The 17747-nt window shown below is 41.5% G+C and overlaps 1 non-coding gene across 1 annotated transcript; it reads left to right on the plus strand.

The window, feature by feature from the left end:
* Positions 1-4923: 4923 nt before the first annotated feature.
* Positions 4924-5042, plus strand: LOC138360954 (5S ribosomal RNA). The gene has a single exon (XR_011226722.1). It is a non-coding gene; the product is annotated as a 5S ribosomal RNA (ribosomal RNA).
* The last annotated feature ends 12705 nt before the right edge of the window (positions 5043-17747 follow it).

Here is a 17747-nt window from a genome sequence, read left to right on the forward strand (position 1 = left end):
TGCTGCAGGTGTGTTGCAGTCCATCAGTGAGACACATGTGGCTGCTGCAGGTGTGTTGCAGTTTATCAGTGAGGCACATGTGGCTGTTGCAGGTGTGTTGCAGTCCATCAGTGAGGCACATGTGGCTGCTGCAGGTGTGTTGCAGTCCATCAGTGAGGCACATGTGGCTGTTGCAGTTCATCAGTGAGGCACATGTGGCTGTTGCAGTCCATCAGTGAGGCACATGTGGCTGTTGCAGTCCATCAGTGAGGTACATGTGGCTGCTGCAGTCCATCAGTGAGGCACATGTGGCTGTTGCAGTTCATCAGTGAGGCACATGTGGCTGTTGCAGTCCATCAGTGAGGCACATGTGGCTGTTGCAGTCCATCAGTGAGACACATGTGGCTGTTACAGTCCATCAGTGAGGCACATGTGGCTGTTGCAGTCCATCAGTGAGGCACATGTGGCTGTTGCAGTCCATCAGTGAGGTACATGTGGCTGCTGCAGGTGTGTTGCAGTCCATCAGTGAGGCACATGTGGCTGTTGCAGGTGTGTTGCAGACCATCAGTGAGGCACATGTGGCTGCTGCAGGTGTGTTGCAGTCCATCAGTGAGGCACATGTGGCTGTTGCAGGTGTGTTGCAGACCATCAGTGAGGTAAATGTGGCTGCTGCAGGTGTGTTGCAGTCCATCAGTGAGACACATGTGGCTGCTGCAGGTGTGTTGCAGTTTATCAGTGAGGCACATGTGGCTGTTGCAGGTGTGTTGCAGTCCATCAGTGAGGCACATGTGGCTGCTGCAGGTGTGTTGCAGTCCATCAGTGAGGCACATGTGGCTGTTGCAGTTCATCAGTGAGGCACATGTGGCTGTTGCAGTCCATCAGTGAGGCACATGTGGCTGTTGCAGTCCATCAGTGAGGTACATGTGGCTGCTGCAGTCCATCAGTGAGGCACATGTGGCTGTTGCAGTTCATCAGTGAGGCACATGTGGCTGTTGCAGTCCATCAGTGAGGCACATGTGGCTGTTGCAGTCCATCAGTGAGGCACATGTGGCTGTTGCAGTCCATCAGTGAGGTACATGTGGCTGCTGCAGGTGTGTTGCAGTCCATCAGTGAGGCACATGTGGCTGTTGCAGGTGTGTTGCAGACCATCAGTGAGGCACATGTGGCTGCTGCAGGTGTGTTGCAGTCCATCAGTGAGGCACATGTGGCTGTTGCAGGTGTGTTGCAGACCATCAGGGAGGTAAATGTGGCTGCTGCAGGTGTGTTGCAGTCCATCAGTGAGACACATGTGGCTGCTGCAGGTGTGTTGCAGTTTATCAGTGAGGCACATGTGGCTGTTGCAGGTGTGTTGCAGTCCATCAGTGAGGCACATGTGGCTGCTGCTGGTGTGTTGCAGTCCATCAGTAAGGCACATGTGGCTGCTGCAGGTGTGTTGCAGTCCATCAGTGAGGCACATGTGGCTGCTGCAGGTGTGTTGCAGTCCATCAGTAAGGCACATGTGGCTGCTGCAGGTGTGTTGCAGTCCATAAGTGAGGCACATGTGGCTGCTGCAGGTGTGTTGCAGTCCATCAGTGATGCACATGTGGCTGCTGCAGGTGTGTTGCAGTCCATCAGTGAGGCACATGTGGCTGCTGCAGGTGTGTTGCAGTCCATCAGTGAGGCACAGGTTGCTGCTACAGTTGTGTTGCAGTCCATCAATGAGGCACATGTGGCTGCTGCAGGTGTGTTGCAGTCCATCAGTGAGGCACAGGTTACTGCAACAGTTGTGTTGCACTCTCCGTGCGGTTCACAGCTTTAACAGGCAGTTTACAGTTGTTACCAGCTTTCCCAGAGTGTTTAATGTTGTTTCCATCTTTCCAAGAGAGTTTAAAGTTGTTACCAATTTTACGACAAAGTTTAATGTTGTCCTTGTTACCGGCTTTCCCAGAGAGTATATTACTGTTACCAGCTTTCCAAGAAAGTTTAATGTGGTTATCAGCTCTCCAAGAGAGTTTAATGTGGATACCATCTTTACCAAACAGTTTAATGTTGTTACAAAAATACCAGGGAGTCTTCTTTTGTTTCCAGCTTTCTTCAGAATGTTTAATGTTGTTACCAGATTTCCCACAGAGTTTACTGATGTTATCAGCAATCCCAAGGGAGTTCAATGTTGTAATAAGCTCTCCCAGAGAGTTTAGTGTTTTTACCAGATTTACCAGACAGATTAATGTTTTTTCTATCTTTCCCAGAGAGTTTAATGTTGTTACCAGCTATCCAAGTGTGTACAGTTGTTACTAGGTTTCGCAGAGAGTTTAATGTTGTTACCAGCTTTACCAGAGAGTTGAATGTTGATAGCAGGTTTCCAAGAGAATTTAATGTTGTTTCCAATTTTACCAGACAGTTTAGTGTTGTCACAAGCTTTCCCAGAGAGTTTTCTGTTTTTTCCAGCTTTTCCAGAGAATTTACTGATGTTACCAGCTATCCCAGAGAGTTTAATGTTGTTACTGTCACGCGTCGCTCACCTTAGCCTTGTGTGATGAGATTTACACTTAAACAACGGAGGTGTATGTTAATGATCCTATAAACCCCCACGCTGCTGGTCTTCACTCCCTCTACTGGGGTACCGTTGTTAATGATCCTATAAACCCCCACGCTGCGGGTCTTCACTCCCTCTACTGCGGTACCGTTGTTAATGATCCTATAACCCCCCACGCTGCGGGTCTTCACCCCCTCTACTGGGGTACCGTTGTTAATGATCCTATAACCCCCCACGCTGCGGGTTTTCACTCCCTCTACTGCGGTACCGTTGTTAATGATCCTATAAACCCCCCACGCTGCGGGTCTTCACTCCCTCTACTGCAGTACCGTTGTTAATGATCCTATAACCCCCCACGCTGCGGGTCTTCACTCCCTCTACTGCGGTACCGTTGTTAATGATCCTATAAACCCCCACGCTGCGGGTCTTCACTCCCTCTACTGCAGTACCGTTGTTAATGATCCTATAACCCCCCACGCTGCGGGTCTTCACTCCCTCTACTGGGGTACCGTTGTTAATGATCCTATAACCCCCACGCTGCGGGTCTTCACTCCCTCTACTGGGGTACCGTTGTTAATGATCCTATAACCCCCCACGCTGCGGGTCTTCACCCCCTCTACTGGGGTACCGTTGACCACACTCAGGGAGCTCTCCAAGTCATGCCTGAAGCCCGGTCCCCGCCACTACTTGACTATGGAGCTAAGGGAGAGAGGAGAAAGCCCAGCACACACTGTTTGATACTGACAAAGAGCTGAAATCTCTTGAAACCTTGCAAAATGAAGCTATGCGTCTCATCCTTGGGGCTCCAAAGTCCACGAGAATAGTTAATATGAGAGCAGAGTTAAAATTACCTACCGTAAGTGAAAGAATTTTGTCTATTAGCACAGTTTTCGGCGTGAAGGCATTGAGTAGTTCTAGACAACACATGAAGTTTCAAGCTAAACTTTCTAATATGCTGCACTCACCTGAGGTCTATAGAAGAACGAAATCTGATTATGTATATTGGTTCTACAAGGTAGCTAACTCCATCAAAATATTAAATATGCACCCAACTCAACTAATGATTAATGAGCCAATTACTCCATGGGATAACTGGGATCTATCAGTTGATTTTGTAAATGCGCCCAAGAAAGATAGTGTGCACACTACATTATTAAAACAGTTAACACTGAAAAGCATCACTGAAAGTACTCAGAGTATGGGTAACGATGTGTATCAGTGCTATACCGAAGGCTCTGTAGAAGGTGGACGATGTACCGGATGTGCATGTAACATATTTGAACAATCTTCTCTCGTACATACAGCAATGAAGCGAGTCAATGACTGGGCAGGTACAACTCAAACCGAACTTGCAGGCCACTGAATTTAAAAAAAAAACAAAGGCAGTGGACTGATATACTGTGACTCGCAGAGTGCACTCCTGGCATTGAACGCACATAGTAGTGACACCCAGAAAATAGTTAGTGATATTCGAATGAATGTTTTAGCTGCTAAAGAAAACAGATTTGAGGTTAAATTCCTATGGATACCATCCCATGTTGGCATCTCAAGGCATGACACTGTTGATATGCTTGCAAAGACAGCCTGCAGAAAACCTGTGGTAGAAATTGATATGGGTGTTTCATTAGTAGTGACAAAGAGAATACTTAAACAAATATCTAGTGAAGATCTCACCGACCTAACAAATTCACAAAGACCTGAAAGTTGTAGCATTAAATATTATGATAGATATCGTGAGGAGGCAGTCACATATGGGACTAATAGAACGAGAACCCGGAATGTGATGTTATAGTAGCCAGAATACGCCTGGGATATAGACGTATCTGGCAGCTTTCTCAAAACCAAAATGTCGAGTACACAATGTGTCAACTTTGTGAAAGAGAAAACATGCACTCTCTTGAAAATTATATTGTAGAATGTTCCATACTGACTGACTTTCGCCCTCCTGGGCTAAGGTATGCTAAACTTTGTAATTACTATTTGAGTACTGGAACACTTGATGATATATTGGACTTGTATCCAAGATTGACCATGTAATATACCAATTATACAATGTATATATATGATGTAACTATATAACCTGAGCTTGTAAAAGCACCTTCATCACCTTCAGTGATTAAGTGCTTAATTGCACACTAGTTTCTTTATCAGCTACCTCACCCTGTCAGAGTAAATGAGACAAATGTATGTGAATGCATGTGTGTGTATATATGTATGTATATGTGTATGTGTGTGTATGTATATGTATGGGTATAAAGTATATATGGAAGCTGATCAGAATTACATTTCACCTTTGTGAATGTACATTAATGACACTATGTAAAAGACACAATGCTGGTTAGCATTGTAAATGTGTGGCCACATCTGTGGTAGAAAAAAAACTGCTTGAGCTCGATCCTGCAATGTGCAACACCCCAGAGAGAGAGAGCGCCAACGGCCATACCACGTTGAGAACACCGCTTCTCGTTCGATCAGCGAAGTTAAGCAACGTTGGGTTTGGTTAGTACTTGGATGGGTGACCGCCTGGGAACACCAAATGCTGTTGGCAATAATGTTAAGGGGGGATCCGGTCGGCCGAGCGGACAGCACGCTGGACTTGTGATCCTGTGGTCCTGGGTTCGATCCCAGGCGCCGGCGAGAAACGATGGGCAGAGTTTCTTTCACCCTATGCCCCTGTTACCTAACAGTAAAATAGGTACCTGGGTGTTAGTCAGCTGTCACGGGCTGCTTCCTGGGGGGTGGAGGCCTGGTCGAGGACCGGGCCGCGGGGACACTAAAGCCCCGAAATCATCTCAAGATAACCCCCACCGGGCTTGCCCACCTACACGTGCAAAGTTTTGCGGGACCTCCGGTCGTTACCTAAGTTCTCAACATTTACTTCGGTCGCCAGCTGGGTAATCTTCTCTGCGTCCCGGCAACGCTTTCATTTCAAATTTGATACAGTGTTGCCACCTAGTGTCACTTTTCTGTTTAATATCAGTACTAGTGTGGTGCAATATAATATCACTTGTTCACAATGTTCAGTGAGATGTGGAGACATATAAAAGCGATAATAAAAGTAAATAAAGTTTACTGAAGAGAAAACTACATAAACATGATAGAAGAATACGTGTAATAATATATAATTCAGATGACAGTGGCGCTTTTTTGGTGGCCTCCGGCAACCCGAGTCAGCTGAACGAATTTAAGGGGATATTTGCCCTTATGGGGGCCGGCTCCATCAGCGAAGACCCATAATCCCCTCGGCTCCGCTACTCGCTGTCTTCACCAGGTAGAAGATGACATATGCAAGCTGCCCTACTGCCTAATCTACTCCTAAGAATCAATAGACATTCTAGTAACAACCTGTATATACTTCTAGGCCTATCTTGCCTAATTATCAAGGGACAATGGGAGGGAATAATGATCTACCAGGGTGTTTGCCAGGGTGCTCAAAGAATGCAAAGAGGAGCTTTACGAGCCACTGTCTACCATATTTAATAAATCAATAGAGTCAAGCCGAGTGCCAGAGTTATGGAAAGTTGCTTATGTGATCCAAGTTTATAAGAAAGGAGATAGATCACTTGCGTCAAACTATCGGCCAATTAGCCTAACGTACATTGTGGGAAAGTTACTTGAATCGATAATTGCAAATAAAATTCGTCTTTATCTTGAGAAACATAAATTAATAATAATGGAGTCGCAAAATGGTTTTATAAATGGCCGTTCATGTTTATCAAATTTGTTATCTTTTTATTCTAGCATAGTTGAGGCAGTTGATAGTGGTAAGGATTGTGATGTTGTGTACCTTGACTTTAGCAAAGCTTTTGATACAGTATCACATGAAAGACTGATTATAAAGATAGAGGCTCATGGTATTGGAGGTGCTATATTAAGTTGGATTACGGCATGGCTATCCCAAAGAAAACAGAGAGTTAGTATAAATGGAGTCAAGTCAGAGTAGGAAAATGTTGTAAGTGGAGTGCCTCAAGGATCTGTCCTGGGACCTCTGTTGTTTATAATATATATAAATGATTTAGATTCAGGTTTGAGTAGCAACATTTGCAAATTTGCCGATGATACAAAAATCGGTAGAGAAATTATTACGGAAGAAGACTCACTATCACTTCAAGTTGATCAAAATAGGGTTTTAGAATGGTCAAAAGATTGGCAGATGCAGTTTAATGCTGATAAATGTAGAGTTTTGAGGCTGGGTAATGATGATAGTTACATGATACGAGCAAGATGGTGTTGAGATTGCGAAGTCGGATTGCGAAAGGGATCTGAGAGTTATGATTAGTAAGAATTTAAAACAAAAGGATCAATGCATAAATGTTCGTAATAAGGCAAATAGGACACTGGGATTTATTAATCGAAGCGTTAGTAACAAGACACCTGATGTGGTTCTTCAGCTATATCTTGCTCTGGTTAGGCCCTATTTAGATTATGCAGTTCAGTTTTGGTCGCCGTACTATAGAATGGATATAAATTCACTTGAACGTGTCCAGCGTAGGATGACTAAGTTAATTCCCCAAATTAGAAATCTTTCATATGAAGAAAGATTAACAAAGCTTAAGTTGCATTAACTGGAGAGGCAAAGAGTTAGGTGTGACATGATAGAGGTTTACAAGTGGATGAATGGACATAACAAAGGGGATATTAATAGGGTTTATAGGGATTATTAATAGGGATTGCTAAAAAAAAAAAAATACTCTCCGATCTTCATTTTTTTTAATTGAGAGCCATTGTTTTCCCACAATCCTCCATAGGCCGCATGGGATTCTGGGTCACGCCATGCGGTCGGCCTAGGCCTTTGTTTACCTCTGTCGTGACCGGAATGCCGCCCTCCCGCGTCCAGAACTTGTGCACCTCTCTGCCCTGTTTAGGCGTGTTTATTCGTTCCTGTGTCTTGTAATCACCGTATTACTTGAAAACATGGATCGTGGTAAAGGACAGAGCACTTCGGCGCCCAAGAAAGATACGAAAACCACCAAGGAGGATAGGTTGAGTATGCTCTACCAAAAGTTCAGCAGGGTGAAGCTAACCCCCAGTAAACTTCCTGAATTGTTGGATAATTTATCTGATGTCGAGGCAGATGTTGAGGGGGAAGAGCGTCAAAACGATTTCAGTAGTGATAATGAGGGGACCGCGACGTCTGATGAGTTTGATGAATCATCGAGTGAGGAGAGTAGCGAGGGGAGTGAGGATGAGGCGACGAATGAGGGCCGCCCCAAGCCACCCATAAGGAGGCGTGCAGGACGGATTCACCAGCCAAATCCTGATGATGCCTGGTCTAGTGACAATACACCACCATTTGTAGACAGTTTCACTGCCACACCAGGCCTAACTGTCCCAGTGCCAACCATTCCCGTGCAATTCATACAATTATTCCTGACACGGGCCCTCATTGAATATATCACAGTGGAAACGAACAGGTATGCCAGACAATTTATTCAGAATGCTTCCAGGCACACCATGAGGATGTGGCAAGAGGTATCGTTGAAGGAAATGGCCAGGTATTTGGGTCTGTCTATGTTGATGGGTATTGCACCCCTCCCGACGATGAGAATGTACTGGCAAACAAGCCGGTTGTGGCATATGAGGACCTTCAATATTTTCATGACTGCAAAACGATACCAACATATCAGCCAGTTTTTCCATAGTTACAACAAGCTTGCAATTTCCCCAAACAATAAGGACCGAATGGTAAAACTGCGCACAATCATTACTTATTTTACTACCAAGTTTGGCACATACTACGTTCCCAATCAAGCACTCAGTTTGGATGAAGGAACAATGTCGTGGCGTGGTCGTTTATCATTCAAGGTTTACAATCCAAATAAACCAGATCAGTATGGAGTAAAGCTGTACATGCTTGCTGAGGCAGGGACTGGCTACATTATTGACTTTGAGGTGTATGCCGGAGTTGGTAAGACAACAGTGGAGACAGTGATGGCCTTGATGCGGCCATTATTGCACAAGGGTTATCATCTCTATATGGACAATTACTATAACTGTCCATCTCACAGAATTGCTACGGGAACATGGTGTGTACACTTGTGGAACACTCAGATTGCAGCGTGGCGCCTTAAACTTCTGCAACAACTTGCAAAAGGTAAATTCCCTGTTGATCAAACCATTTTCAGGCGCAAGGACAACACTTTTATTATTCTATGGAAAGACAAGAGAGTGGTGTCATTGATCACAAACTGCCACAATGCTGACACACAAGAAGTACAACGAAGGAAGAGAGTGAGGAAACGTGGCGGAGCAGCATCAGTAAAGATTGTAACTGTGCACAAACCCAGTGCCATTTGCGACTACAACACCAACATGAATGGTGTTGATTACTTCGACCAAATGGTCAAATATTACAGGTTCACCAGGAAATCACATAAGTGGACGAAGAAGATCACATTTTATTTCCTTCAGATGGCTCTACACAATGCATGTGTTGTACAAGATGTACACAACTGATGCCAAGAAATTGACCCTACTCCAGTTTCACGAGGTAGCAATATGGTCCCTGTTGAGGTGGGACCAGGATGAGTGGCCTGTAACTGAAAGCCCTATCCCACATGCTGAGGATTACCAAGATCCTTCTGATGATTTGGCACCACCTGGACCATCTGGAGTGAGGCGTCCTTTATTTCCTCCTCCACGCCAACCACAAGACATATCCTCATCTGACACAGAACCTGAAACGGAAACGCCTGAACCTGAACCTCGTCCTCCACCAGTGAAAAACCCACGTATTGTTGATCCAGAGGATAGGCTGAACAAGAAGTTGACCCATGCTATAGTGAAAATTGCAAAACGTAAACGGTGTCGTGTTTGCATCAAGTCAGGAATAAGGAGAGACTCTATGTATCAGTGCAAGACATGTGGAGTTGCTCTGTGTGTCACACCATGCTACACAAAATACCACCGCAAGAGGGTATTTTGGGTGGCGAGAAAATAGCGCCTCTGCAACCATCCACTCCACCTAACGTAACATCTATTGAGCAACTTCAGGGACATTTTCCTGAAGCAGGTGGAGTAGATAACTAAATGGTCAACTTATTGGCCTTCCATCATCACATCGTGGGTAAGTACACACACTTTATATACATCATTGTGAAGTTATTACTTCTTCTACTTTTCTGTTGGTACCTCTATATATATTCCGGTTCTTATTGCTTAGATTGGTATGTCTACATAGTGCATCTTATTGCGAGTATTTTGATACCAAAATGAACAATGTAGCACAAAAACTTCCATTGGAAAAATATTTTTGTTTGTCGGGTGTATTGGGTGTGGCGGGTGTGGAAACGGGTGTTTGGGCGGGTGAGGCCTCGACGTGTTTGGGGATATGGCGCGCCCATGTAGTATAACTTTTATGGATATGTCTGTGTAGGCAATTTTATTGCGATCACAGTGATACAAAACCAAACCATATGCAACAAGTTTTGACTTGATAAACACAGAGTAGAAACATATGGGCGGAGTTTGGCTGAGTTTAGCGTGAACCCGTAACAAAGGACGCAGTTCTTTATTTGGTGGTGGCGTAATGTTAGCTTTGGTGAAATGTTATACATATGTTCCTATAGAACATTTCATTAGCTACACAGTTATACCAAAATATAGCACGTACATCGAAAATGAGGGTCACAAACATGAGGAGAGTATAAACTTTTCAGTTGCGGTTGAGCGCATGTGCAGCTGAGCGTGCTGGAGCAGGTAACCCTAAGCCAACTTCCCACGTTCTTGCGGGTGGGGCGACACCATTATTTATGGTTTATTTTCATATGTCCGTGTAGGGAATTTTATTGCGGTCAGAATGATACAAAAAAGAAACGACGAATAACAATTAAGGGGTTGGCAAACATAAAAACATCGTAAATATTGATGCACAGTTTGATGCTCACGGCTAACGACCTCCATAGTTTCTTATTTGGTTTGGTTCTCATGTCGGATTTGGTGACAATTTATGTATATATTCCTCTAGAGCATTCACTCGCAAACACATTTATACCAAATTTAAATACATACCGCGAAAATTAAGCTCAGCAGCCCGAAAAGATTATAAACATTTTAGTGCTGACGCGCAGTAGGCCCTCACGAACGGCTCACTTGGGGGTCAAGGCCAGCCTACTGCCAGGGAGCGCGAGTGTTAAAAGTATCAACACAAAACAGAACACGAAACAATGGGTTTAAATTGGATAAGTTTAGATTTAGGAAAGACTTGGGTAAATACTGGTTCAGTAACAGGGTTGTTGATTTGTGGAACCAATTGCCGCATAACGTGGTGGAGGTGGGGTCCTTCGATTGTTTCAAGTGTGGGGTTGGACATGTATATGAGTAGGATTGGGTGGTTATAAATAGGAACTGCCTCGTATGAGCCAATAGGCCTTCTGCAGTTACCTTTGTTCTTATGTTCTATTCCATATTCTTGTCACATTAATGTGGCGGCCTGTTCTAGGAGTCTGGGTCAGGTAATGCTCCTAGATCCTTTATTTAAAGTTTGTGTTACTTGACTTTAACACATGTTTGTTTTCAGAACTCTTTTTTTTTTTTGAGTGTTTTTGGTACATAAGAACAAAGGTAACTGCAGAAGGCCTATTGGCCCATACGAGGCAGCTCCTATCTATAACCACCCAATCCCACTCATATACATGTCCAACCCGCTCTTGAAACAATCGAGGGACTCCACCTCCACCACGTTACGCGGTGATTGGTTCCACAAATCAACAACCCTGTTACCAAACCAGTATTTACCCAAGTCTTTCCTAAATCTAAACTTATACAATATATACCCATTGTTTCGTGTTCTGTATTGAGTTGATACTTTTAATACCCTATTAATATCTCCTTTGTTATGTGCATTCATCCACTTGTAAACTTCTATCATGTCACCCCTAACTCTTCGTCTTTCCAGTGAATGCAATTTAAGCTTTATTAATCTTTCTTCATATGAAAGACTTCTAATTTGGGGAATTAACTTTGTCATCCTACGCTGGACACGTTCAAGTGAATTTATATCCATTCTATAGTACGGCGACCAAAACTGAACTGCATAATCTAAATGGGGCCTAACTAGAGCAAGATATAGCTGAAGAAACACACCAGGTGTCTTGTTACTAACGCTTCGATTAATAAGTCCCAGTGTCCTATTCGCCTTATTACGAACATTCATGCATTGATCCTTTTGTTTTAAATTCTTACTAATCATAACTCCCAGATCCCTTTCGCAATCTCAACACCATCTAGCTCGTATCTTGTAACTCTATCATCATTACCCAGCCTCAAAACTCTACATTTATCAGCATTAAACTGCATCTGCCAATCTTTTGACCATTCTAAAACCCTATTTTGATCAACTTGAAGTGATAGTGAGTCTTCTTTCGTGTTGATTTCCCTACCGATTTTTGTAGCATCTGCAAATTTGCAGATGTTGCTACTCAAACCTGAATCTAAATCATTTACATATATTATAAACAACAGAGGTCCCAGGACAGAACCCTGAGGTACTCCACTAACAACATTATCCCACTCTAACTTAACCCCATTTATACTAACTCTCTGTTTCCTTTGGAATAGCCATGCCCTAATCCAAATTAATATAGCACCCCAATACCATGAGCTTCTATTTTTTTAATTAGTCTTTCATGTGGCACTGTATCAAAAGCTTTGCTAAAGTCAAGGTACACAACATCACAATCCTTACCACTATCAACTGCCTCAACTATGCTGGAATAAAAAGTTAGCAAATTTGTTAAACATGAACGGCCATTTGTAAAACCATGTTGCGACTCATTTATTAATTTATGTTTTTCAAGATGGAGACGAATTGTATTTGCAATTATTGATTCAAGCAACTTTCCCACAATAGACGTTAGGCTAATTGGCCGATAGTTTGACGCAAGTGATCTATCTCCTTTCTTAAAAATTGTACCACATTAGCTACCTTCCATGACTCTGTCACTCTGCCTAACTCTATTGATTTATTAAATATGGTAGACAGTGGCTCGGAAAGCTCCTCTTTGCATTCTTTAAGCATCCTGGCAAACACTTCATCCGGCCCTGGGGATTTGTTTGGTTTTAGTTTTACTAATTGTTTAATTACATCCTTTCCCTAGTCTTAGTTGGTATAACTGAAAAAACCCTTTAGGATTTGAATTTGCTTGCTCTGCTATGCGAACTTCATAGTTTCTTTTTGCTTTCCTAATCTCTTTTTTAACATTTCTAACGAGTTGTATGAATTTCTGTTCTAAACTGACTTCCCCATTCTTAATCCTTTTGTACCAAGCTCTACCATGAACATCTTTGATGTTCATGGTAGACAAGACTTGTTTGATATGCACTGCTAAGCGTATGCCAGTTAGCAGTGCTGTTAGTTCCATCTGAGGCAAAGTCCTCTTTTTTAATGGAGCGACTCTGGCCTTAGAGGTGATAAGATATGATTGATTAGAAGTCACTAAGTAAGCACAAGCTCCAAAAGCTCTGGCTGACGAGTCTGCGAATACATGTAGTGATACTTCTTCATTTTCCTTGACTATGTGTCTCGGAAAGATTATCTTTTCAACTAAAGTTTGTTCTTGAGCCACTTCCTTCCAAGCCTTTTGTAACTGGATTGGTAGTGGATCATCCCAACCAACCTTAGTCTTCCAAGCTTCTTGCACCAATAAACGCCACTTGATAGTCAAAGGATTTAGTAGACCAGGTGGCTCGAATACTTTGCTAACTTGTGAAAGCAAATCCCTTTTTGTAGAAATGTAATAATTTACTGACACGGATTTGATCGAGATCGTGTCCGAGATTAAATCCCACTCCATACCTAACACCTTTTGTGATTCTGGTACGTGATATTCAGGGTAATCTCTTGCTATTTGATTATTCAATGTTGCATTATTAGAGGCTCAAGATTGTAGTGGCATGTTGGCACCTTGTAGTTCCTTGTTGGCCTCTTGATATAATTATAACAGTTCAGTAGTACTGTTAACTGTCCCTTGAAAATTATCTACATATAGATTCTGACTGATTTCAGCCTTATAGGGACTTGATGATTTCTTCAGATGAGTATCTAGAGTTGCTTGCAATAGAAATGGACTACTAGTCGCCCCAAAAAGAACTGATGAGAATCTGAAAGTCACTATAGGACTATTGATATCTTCTGGGTTCTCTACCCATAGAAACTTAGTGAAGTCTCTATCTTCTTCCTGCAAGCCAACTCTGAGAAAGGCCTTACTTATATCTACTGAATACACATATTTGTTAAGTCTAAACTTCAACAGTATGTCATAAAATTTCTGAGTTAGACTTGGACCTGTTTGCAAACAATCATTTAGACTGGTTCCTTGGGGTCCCGATTTAGAGCTACAATTAAAAACTATCCGTAAAGGAGTCGTTTTTGATTCTCTCATTACAGCCATGTGAGGTAAAAAATGGCCTGATTGCTTATTGTCGTGTTTCACGACTTCGATGAATTTATTCTTTAATTGTTGAGCAATAATCTCATGATAGAGTTTTAAATGCTCAGGCCTTTTTCTTAGCTTTGCTAATTGAGATTTAAATTGACTGTAAGCCATGTGATAATTGGTAGGTAAGGTTTTATGGTTGATTTTCCATGGTAGCCTTACCCAGTACTGTTTATCATAGTACTGTACAGTTTCTAAGTATTGATTGTATGCACAGACATCATCAGGACTTGGTTGTTCAGGAATTATTCCTATGGCATCAAGTTCCCACAGTTGATGTACAGATTCCAATCCATCATCAATCATGTGGGGGATTTTAAGTGGTGACTGTTCTTTGCCTAGTCATGCCACTATTACAGTTTCTGTATGATGTGATTTTTCAGGAATTGAAGGTTCAAGATCTAGTATAGGTCCTGTCATCAATATGCCTCCTGCTGATTTGAGTATATTCATACCCATAGATTCTTCTGATCCCAGAATGAATCGATGATAGTAGTCAGCTCCAATCAGGATTCCGATATTCCCTATGTAGTCAGACTCAAGCAGAGGATCTGCTAATTGGATTCCTTTTTCTTTTAGGAATTTAATTGTGGCTGCCAGACCAGTCACTTCCATTTCAGTAGGAATATTATCAACTACTATGGCTTCTACTGTCCTTTGGGATGTACCTAGACAGACATTGAGTTTTACTACTGGAAAGGTTCTACGACCAGAATTAGTAAAAAAAAACCTGATATGGAGGTAGATACTTGCTTTGAAGATTTAAGGGGGGTTGTAAATCTTCTGCCATCTTTTTACTGATAAAGGTTTTCTGTGACCCTTGATCAAAAAAGCCTCTAGTTGGAATACAAATTCCTTGATTGCATAGTTCTAGCTGTGCAGTAGGCAATATGGCTGTTGTAACGATTTCTGTATCCAAGTCGTTGACATTACTCATTACTGTACAGAATTGTACGGCTGTGGTGGTATTATCATCTTTGGGCTTTGCCTGAGATGCAGGTTGATTATTGGAAGTCTGTGATCTGGATTGAGTGTTAATATCACCACAGAGTGCTGTGTGATGTACACTTTTATGACAATATTGGCAGTTCTGCAATTGAGTGTTACACTCACTTGTATCGTGCTTCCGTAGACAACGGATCCACCTGTTCAGAGATTTCAGTCGATCGATTCGACTGGCACGGCCTTCATAAACTGTGCATTGATAAATGTTATGTGCTTCTTGACAGAATAAACATTTTGGGGCACTTGTAGCTCCTTTTGTCTTATCTGTCTTAGGAGCTTGATTTCCTACAGTTCTGTTAACTGTGGGGGATATAGCATAAGAGCCAACATTATTCTGTTTCCACTTTGCAGAAGAGGAGTTTTGTTGCCTCGATTTTTGACTGCCAGTTTGGACATTTTTGTTTTTGTCCGTGAATTCACCTTTGGGGATTTTTTCTTGAGATCTAAGTTTTCCTCGGCTTCGTAATCTTTGTACGTAAGCTCGAAGTCCATCAAAGATTTGGCTTTGTGATAAGATGTTGGTGTTATAATGAGTGCATAGGCTGTCTATGACCTCATTAGAAGTTTCCTTTGAATGATTAACTTTGTAAGCCACTCTGCATTTCCTACAGGTACTTTTGTACTGAGGGCTATGATGATTGATTCTATAGACAATCGAAATGATTGTAGTGACTCATAACTTTTATTTGGAGAGGGTAAATCCAATAATTTGTATGAGAGACGGGCAATTGCAGTCTCCTTATCACTGTAGTTATCTTGTAACAACTGTAAGGCATGGTCGTAATCATCATCTGTTAATGACAAATTAGCAATGACCTTCCTTGCCTCACCCCGTAACTGGCCTTGCAAATATTGAAACTTTGTCGCCTTTTTGAGAGAGGTCTTGGAGTTTATTATAGAATCAAAGGCTCTCCAGAAGGTATCCCAATCATCTTCATCCTTGCCCTCAAAATATGGTAAATGTACCTTTGGGAGCTCTGCGGCTATATGTGTGATAGTTGTATTGTTCTGTTGAGTGGATGAGCTCACATTGGATTGGGTTCCTGCTTGAGATATTTGTTTGATTAAAGGATCAAGTTGATCTTGGATTTTATCTTCATACATTGTCATTTCAACGACGATTTCCTGAAGTTCCCTTCGGGTTAAATCTGCATTAGCCATTTCTGTTGGGTAAATCTCTACATGGCGTTTGATTTGTTCATACTTATCCACAGCTGCTTTTACTCTGTTATTCAGAATTATTAAATCAGGAGATGGTTGTCTAGCCAACTTTTGACACTTGTCAATCAGTTGAGTTAGGTGATTTTGCAGACCATTAAGTGTCCTCCTATTTCCTGTTTCAGCTGCTGGTGTAATGCTGTTAGCCATTTTGACCTTTTCCGAGTTTCGGAAATTCCGAGATTTTTCTCTTTTTTCTGATGAATATGTTTGATGTTAATGTGTTTTGATAAATGAGCTTTCCTGTCTACTTAGGTAATGATTCCAAAGATCGTCCTTCATTTCCTCCCTGGAGTCTGGTTGTAGCAGGTGTTCAATTATCAAAAGTACTGTAATAATTTGATTTGTGACCCGAATGCACCAAATTGGTAAATCCAGTAATAATTTTTTAAAAATAGTAAATGACACTATTTGTGCAAAGTTATTACAAGATCTGTTACCCTAATAATTGTTTGATAAAATACAGTAGAATGCCTACTGGTTTTACCTGTAATAGGGTTTGTACAGTTGATTATGGTTAGATTGTAATGAATGCTCTTACAGAGATGATAACACTTTTTTAAAGAATATTATGTAATGAGCAGCTCTGAAAATCAGTAGATTAGAGATAATGCTAGATAATACACTTAAATATGTATGTAATGTTACCACAAGTGAGGTAGGTAATGATATAATTAAGATGCAGTGCAGTGTCTGTGACACTGATATACTTAAGTACTGTGGTTTCTTAACACAGAACAGTATCAGTATGCTATGAATGCTTACTAGTTAATGGATATGGTGGCTTAAGCCACTGCAAACTATTTGTTTACTTAGATATATAGCTATGATAAATATTGGCTGATAGCTAGGATAGGCTAGAATATGTAAGAATTATTCCAATGCAAAATCAAGAAGTTTCTTATGTATTTGGCATTGAAATATTCGGTAAACGAATGATCATAAATATCCGGTTCGAAGGACCATTAGTGTGGGAAAAACCTGCTGGGATTGATATAAGAGGAGACTACCAGGGAACTAAATTACTGAACTAAATTAATAAATTACTGTCTGCAAATTAATTCAATTAAAATCTCTAGCTAGGGTTGTAAATCCTAGCTCCTCTTTTCCTAATGACAGATTGTGGGCTGTAAGGGACAGATGGGGTGAATGAATTAGTTGATAGAAGTTCCAGTCCTCCTGTAGACAGGGATCTCACATCAGCTTGTATTTTATACAAGGATAAGATTTAATAAATTCAGTTATATGACTGAACACTGGCTCTGTTTAAATCAGGGATTTAAACATACATAGTCTAACCTAGCACCTTAACTATTAACAGCCAATATATTCTTATACTATAAACAACAAATTAAATTGTAAAAGTATAATAAATGACTTTAAATGTAGTCTAAATACTGTTAACTAAGTACTAGAAATTATATTCAATTAAATGAACTTAAATGATAACTTAAAAAATAACTAAGCAAACAATTGATAACTTAATTTATATATTCAAATATATATGCAATGTATTTATATTCAATTTATGATTAGGTACAGTCAGCTTGACTGAATCTCTTCCAACACAATGGACACTTATGAGGTTATTTATT

This window comes from Procambarus clarkii, unplaced genomic scaffold (genome assembly GCF_040958095.1).
Source record: "Procambarus clarkii isolate CNS0578487 unplaced genomic scaffold, FALCON_Pclarkii_2.0 HiC_scaffold_134, whole genome shotgun sequence".
Classification (NCBI taxonomy): domain Eukaryota; kingdom Metazoa; phylum Arthropoda; class Malacostraca; order Decapoda; family Cambaridae; genus Procambarus; species Procambarus clarkii.